Consider the following 7,650-nt stretch of genomic DNA (forward strand, 5'->3'; position numbering starts at 1 on the left):
ATACAAAGAGAGAGCATGAGAGAGAAAAAACTACCTTTGCAAATTGCGTAGACATTCTCTAAATTTCTCAACACCTGTACTTTGGCCTTCAAAAACTACTATGTCAACACATTTATTTTTGAGAATAAAGAAATGTACTTCCTTCAAAAAACCCAATCCATGTTGCATTTCAAATCCTTTGTCAAAAAACCTTCATAAAATTGCGTGTCAACACACTTTCTTTTGAGCATTGAGCATAAGTGCATACATGCATAAGATTTAGCTCTCTCTTTCACAGAAATTTCATAACTCTCTTTCACAGAAAACTCAAAAAAAATTTGACTTAAGTTTTGATTAAGTCTTAGAGAGTGCATGAAAGACATCTCGGTAAAAAAAAAGTTAGCAGCGTCAGAGTGACATTCTAAAATAAACAACATATGAACTGAGTGAAAACCTTTTTTTGGATATTTGACATTAAATATGCCATTACTTGAAATAATTGCACCAAATTGGAGACACTTTAAAGTCCGCTTTCTTTTTCATACCATCTCCATGGGGCATCACTCTAAACCATGGTACCAAAATCTGTTCAAATCACTTACATGAACACTCAAGCCCTATCAGTTAGATTTGACACCAAGTTTTGTGACATCCTTCTATCTGATCCAAAGTCTCATTTTGAGATAGGCACAGATGATATTGAGTTGCACCAGGTTTTGGGTGTGAAGGATGTTCTAATCCAACAACCTCTTGTAAATATTGATGGTGAGTGAGGTTTTTGGCTAGATAGAGCTATTTACCAATTCCTCAAAATTGCAATAAAAAGACCTTTACTACCACTCTTTGAAACAGGAATGAGTGTCCTATCACTTCTTCAAAGGTTTCCCATTTCAAACTCTATGCATGTTGCCTACTCAAGTGCTCTTAATGTTTTGAACTTTTATGAGATGCCTCCAATCTACAATGTGTATGTGTTGTTTGAGCTTTCTCTTGTAGCTTCAAGATCATCGATGCAAGGCATGGATCAAAGTTTTGATAGGCATGTATGGGTGGAATACACAACATGAACCCAAGAAAGATTTGATGGCACTGTGAGATTAAGCCGATGTGCAGGTTACCTAAGATGTTATATTGTGGATTGTTCATTCCTTGAACAAGCAGGCTATGTTAATGAAATGCAGTGGAAAGGTAAAGCAAAGATAGTGCCAAGTGTGGGTAAACTCACTGAGTAGAATGGGAGATTGAGATGTAAGAATTGCGGTGAGAGACTAGAGTGTGTTGTAGGATGTGGAGTCTTCATTTACTATTGCCTCCGTAACAATGGAGAGCACACTAGTAGATGTGCTATTCATATGAGAGAACATGATTACCTGTTGACACTGGTATTTTGAGATTGAAGAAACAAAGCATAGAAAGCATCTTCAATATGCAAGCAAAGAGTGTCCCATATGCATCAGGTAAAGATATTGAACTATCAATTGCCTAAGGATGGAGAGGAAAGGGAAGATTTTGTTGCTAAAAAATTGAATGAGTTCCTGCAATCTTTGACTTCTTTATGGAAGACTCCTTTAACAATTATTCAATATGCAAGAAAGGAGGCTACAATTGAAGATGGAGGGATACATACATAAAATTTTACCGTTGACAAGAAGATGTAACTATCCATATATTTAAAGCATCCTCTTTCCTGGACAACTAGCAAAGGACATTCAACCTCATGTTTTTAAGATTTCGATAGATGTCCTTGGTTTTTGTTTATAACTAGTGAACACAATGATACGAGGTAGAAGTCTTGGTGACATGTGAGTACATTTTGATCATATTAAATGTGTACAAAGTTGGGTTACTATGGGAGTTCACGGGTATGATCCTTTTATTAGAACAATGTTATGAACAATGTTAAACAACCAAATGCTACAAAATGGATATGAGAAGCCTGAATTTATAGGCTTCATGGTGGATAATGCAGGAAAAAATTGATTGGCCATCAGGACATTGTATAATGGAGGCCTAGGAGAGTAGAGAGAAATCTTGCATATTTCATTGGGAGAAAAGCATGGTCGAACATAAAAAGCATTGTATAAAGCCTCAATTTTAGGAAGAACATAAAGCTTTGTGTCTAAGATGGAGATATTCAACAACAGATATTGTGACTAGTGAGTGGAAGGCCAAATTGCTAAGTTCAATACATGTCAAAGATGGTGAACTACCTGCTTTGGAAATGTGACTATCTTTATTTGAGATTCAAGTTAGTCAATGGAGTGCTTTCTTTTTGACTAAGCAAGAGGATGTAGGTTTTGTTCCAACAATTCATTTGTCAAAAACAATCATTCAAGAATGATAGCAAGTTAAGGTGTTCAAAAGTATTTCTCTTTGTATGAGGCAATTGCTACAGATTTGGCAATGAGTGCTTTGTAAAGTGCACACTTTTTTGTATACATGTCAATTAGGCACATAGGCATTGGCCTTGATTTAGATATTTTACAAAATTGACTATTAGTTGGATGCTCTATTAAGGTTGATTAGAACAAGGTGTTGCACCTAACTGAATCTGTCTTTGAGGAGGCAGGTTTGAACACTCCCAAAATGCATGCAACAATGACGGAGCCCATATTTGTGAAATGAAAGAGGGGGGAAGAGTGTATCTTGTAAGGAGAATGACCTTGATACCCCGACCCAAATTTGTGTCAGTGACAACAAATAGTGTCCTTGGAAAGAGGAGCAATATAATTGATGTTGTGGATCATGCATTTGAGGTGTAAGTTCATGATGCTAGCTGGGCTATTCACAGGACTGGCCCACATAGCATGGTCACCTGCTCTAGATACCTTTCAAAAAATGCTGGCGGATGTGGTATTCTTTAAACCCTTTAGGTACATCATCTACCTATGGGGTCCCTGCTCCATGCTTTTGTGGGAGAAGGAAATATGCAAAATGCATCAATGAGCAGTTTGTGTGGTTCTGTAATATCACTCTTACACACAGTTGGAATGTACATAATAGTGTTGAGGGTGTACCTAGAAATGCACCAAGGGTATGGAAGGTAGGACAAGGAACGAGGCTAAGTGCTTGAAGGAGTGGGCCACAATGTCATAGATTCTCTTGCTAGAAAATTTCAGCATGCTATTCCCTTGAGTAATACAAGGCCAATTCATTGCAACAAAAAGATTTTGAAGTGGCATTCAAAACTAAAAAAGAATTTTCAACGCGGATAGAAAGTGCAAGGATAGAACAAATCCATATCATGAAAGAGGATATAATTACTGCTAATGAGGTACATGTATTCCATGCCAGGAACACATGGCTCTAAGGAAAAGGGTATCACTTACTCAATAACCCTTTGTGACTTTCCCAAATATTCATGCATGGATTTTTCACAAAGAGAAGCATGTAAGAAAACATACAACCTTGCAAAAATATGTACTACATCTACATTGTTATGCTTGGAATGAGCATTGCGGTTCATGTTTTATGCACCAAGCTTCTTTTAGCAAGGTTGAGTTGTTTCAATCATTGAAAGGGCAAAGAAACATCACATAAATGGTGCATACAAGATTTTATTTTGGCTATGGATTTTTTCTTGACGGAATCTATTATATAGTATGTCAGAAACACTATCCACTTAAAAGTTTGCCTTGGATTCATTTTGAATATCAAAATGTGTTTGTAATTAGTGAAAGTTGAAATTATGCTTCAAGTAGAATTACACTTATGATTTGATTTGTGTCTCTTATCATTGTATTTAAAGAGAATCAAATAAGTTTGCCCTACTATTTAAGTTATATCCTTAAGAATTAACCATTGAGGACTTTTGTAATTTTGGTAAGTTTTTCTTAACACTTAAGCAATGAAGAAATGCACGTTGAAGAAGCTGGGGACCTCATGAATTTGTTGCTTATGTGTGATATTAAGGTTGTAACTAATTTATCTTGTAGCCCCCACCCATCATATACGACGAACGGTATCGTTTTGTGTTGATTGAATAGAAACAAAATCAATTAATTTTGACATATGCAATATTGAAATGAATTCATTTTGAGGATTTACTATTATTTTTCTTGCTTTTTTCTGCTCGGTTTATCACATTTCTTGGTTTGTGATGCTCATTTTTTGGTAATTCTGGAGGAAACACTAGAGACTGCACTAGAAGTAGTATCACCAAAACCTCAAATGAGAGCCACCATGGTCAAGGAGACTTAGTAAGAGGATAAAAAAGAAGAACTAGTGCCAATGGAGCAAGGCACTATTGAAGCACTACTAGAACAAATACACAGGACGAAGCAGGACAACAACAAAAGCAACAAGAAGACCACCAAGAGGGTGAACTACCTAAAAGGGAGTAAGCAGCTTCATCTTCGTCAAACAACATTAAAGAAATTGAAGAATACACCCATTTTGCACACCATATAGTGGAAAAGATGAAGATTAAAATGTATAATAGGGAGAACAAAATCAAGCAAGTAGAGGCAACCAATCTACATCTCACTACCAAAATAAATGTTTCCAATGCATTTGTAGAGGAATATAGTACTCTTTACAAGAATTCACAAAAAATATTTATAGCCTACAAGATGCTAACACAAAACAGTTGGCTAAACTCAACGAAATCACAACACTTGTGGAATAATTTGTCATTCGGGGGTTTCAAGCCTCACCATGTCAATGCTACCAAAGCGAGAACCACTGACATAAAATGTCAATCCATGGGATGTAGCTGACTTGAATAGTGCATATAGGCTACAAGAAATATCTAATATCTCCGAAAACCCAAGTCGTATGTGCTCTTGCCTAAATCGGTCTTAGAATATCAAAATCAACCATCCTTCCGTAAGTTTTACCTAATGATTTTGTATAACTACAATGTTCCAAATGAAATGAAACTTACTACCTAGAATGTGTAGAGTATCCTCATCATCCCCATATGCTCAAATGTCATTTTGGACACTGGGACAAAATTGCACCTAAGATAAAGAGCCTATTTTGGGCAAGTTGGTTTTGGCCTTTGAAGCACTCTATGGCTTCCTTTGGATGTACTCTATCTATACCTATGGTCAAAAAACAATCTAGATGTGTGTGTTGTGCGTAGGGAATGAAAATAGCTAGTAGACGGGCACGGCTAAAAACACAACTTCATTGCAAACATGTATAAAATGCCTTCTCAAAGGTCTACATGTAGGAGGATGGCAAGAACATTACTGGAGCATAAATCCATGGAGCACTTACTCCGAAGGTTGGCCTGATAGATCATAGCACAATCCTTTGTTACCATTGAGGAATGACATCCATGTCGTATTTTTTTGCTCCGCATAGTGAAAAGTCTGTTGACAGATAAGGAGAATCTTGGAGATCTTTACCAGCATGATGCATGCCAAATTTGGTATTTCTTAATTGAAAATTTGAATAGTCGATGAAAGATTGTCCACCATATACTCTTCAATAGAGATGCCTTTTGGTGGTGGTGGAAACCTTGGATAATTTACGCAAGCTGGCCGCTTTTGTTGAATGATGAGGTGTTGTTGGCAATTGTGGACTCATACTGTACACTGCATAGAATCTTGCTTTATATTTTACGGTGCATTTACATACAAGATGAGATACCTGGGGTGTCGTTGTAACCAGATATCCCAACACTTTGAATGTATCATTGCAGGGTTGGCCTCAACGTCCTTGAGCAATCTTTCTTTTATTTGTAACACGTCAAACGCATATGAGTGGGAAGGGGAGAGCCTACTGATGCCATTCTTCATTGATAGTAGTGAGTGTGATAAGATTGACATTGATTAAGTGTTGAGTGCAAGATGCACTCTTCCCACTGCATCACCTCTTTCCATATCTGCTTTGTCTCCTATTCCACTTCCTTCTTTAGTGCAGTTTCTTCCTTTGCTTTTGTTGTAGCAGCAGCTATTGTGGTTGCCTCCTCTCCCAAAACATTGACAAGTCTTGTCGACGATTTTGTGGCTACTAGTGGTGCTCTTTTTGTACTTGTTCTTATTCTTCTCTCTTTTTTTCTAGCCATAAATTTTGTCAGGTGCTAGCAGTAGATGCTCTGCTTGGCCTATAGCATGATAGGCTATCCTTGTGAGAATTTCAAAAGCTCCCAAAGGTGATTTTATTTAGGTTCTTTACATGGGTGAGGGTGGTATGGATATAGTGCGCGTGGTCAACTACTACGGTGGCTCCCTCTCACTTTGATTCTTGTGTAAATGTAGATTCCAAATGCATGGTTTGGAACTATGTATCTGGGTGGCTACTTTGTAGTGAAGTGGAAGTGCTGGTGAGAGAGTCAAAGTGCTCGCTCTATCTCCCTTTGCTTGGGATGAAAGAAAGAAGTGGATATGCTAGTAAATATGCCAGAGGTTTCTTTAAAGCATCTACTACCTGATCTTTAGTGATATTCACCTTGGTAGGGGTGTCATTGAGGTCTACGATGGCTGCCCAACCTTCTTCAATGATATTGTGTGGCAATTCATAGGCCCTTTTGTAATCCACACCACATGGTTCCAATTCAAGATAGTTTTTTAGGCCAATTTTTTCCTATAATGGCCTAATTGCTTCTTCTTTGGCTAGATCTTGAGCTTCTTTGGGCAGCATTTGCACTTCTAGTCAAGATCCTTGTGCACTCTTGAATGTTTTATGGTACACTCTAACATGTTCACTTTCTAGTTGGTTTTTAGCCAGCCATGTAACATTGGCCTCTTTCAAAGATTCCTCTTCAAACTGGTAAGTGGAAGCTCTTCCAGTTCTTTTCATTGTATTCTTTGTTTGAGATCCCTTAGTGAATGAGAGAGAACCTAAAAAAATTTGATCAGAGTTGGTAGTCATACACATTCCAAAAATTCCCAACAAGTAGAAAAGCTTACAAAGCAAATAAGAAGCATTAAAATCCCAATTTCTAGCTAAGTCTATCTTAGGCATGCCTAAGATGCAGGTGTGTGTGTATGCATGCAAATTAGCACCGGAGTGGATGCACAAGGTGTATGTGTGTTGTAGGTGTCATGCATGAAGTGTGATGGATTTCTAACACCTATGGTGAGGGTTATGGGCAACTTTGTGTCCCCTTTTTGTGCTTTTAGAGCTTGTGGAGTTGTGTTGTACCAAACTTGATGAAAATGGCACTTTAGATGAGCCATATGAACATTTATGTGCTAAAACTCAATGAGTCAGACCCCTCAAGTCACACTTCTATCTTAGGTGTGTCGAAGATAGAATTGGCTGGTTTTGGGCCATTTTGGGCTCCTGTCAGCTTGATTGGTTTCATAGAGTGGAGATTTGGTGTTTGGAGAAGTTTGGACTCATTCAACAAGTTGAAAGTCAGTTATGTCCACTTTTAGTGTCTTTTGGGCAGTAAAGTGATCATGGACTAATGTATGCATGGGCCAGGTATGAGGATCATGCTTTTGTGAAAAAAATTGCAAAAAGTGCTTAAAACATGACAAATCATCTTTGGCATGCCTAAGATAAAAATTGAACTCTATTGCTATTTAAACCCCTAACTCTCCCTATCTAGCTTCTACTATGTTAGTTATGATGGGTGATGGCCTTGGTTGTGTATCTTGCAGGTGATGTTGCCCCCGATGAGCTTGATGGTCCTCTTTTGAGCCGAGCTTGACTTGGAGTCACTAGCCAATAGTTGTGTACCCATTGAAGGTTAGTAAGGGTCAAGTGTAATGT

This window comes from Adiantum capillus-veneris, chromosome 25 (genome assembly GCF_014529385.1).
Source record: "Adiantum capillus-veneris isolate H3 chromosome 25, ASM1452938v2, whole genome shotgun sequence".
Classification (NCBI taxonomy): domain Eukaryota; kingdom Viridiplantae; phylum Streptophyta; class Polypodiopsida; order Polypodiales; family Pteridaceae; genus Adiantum; species Adiantum capillus-veneris.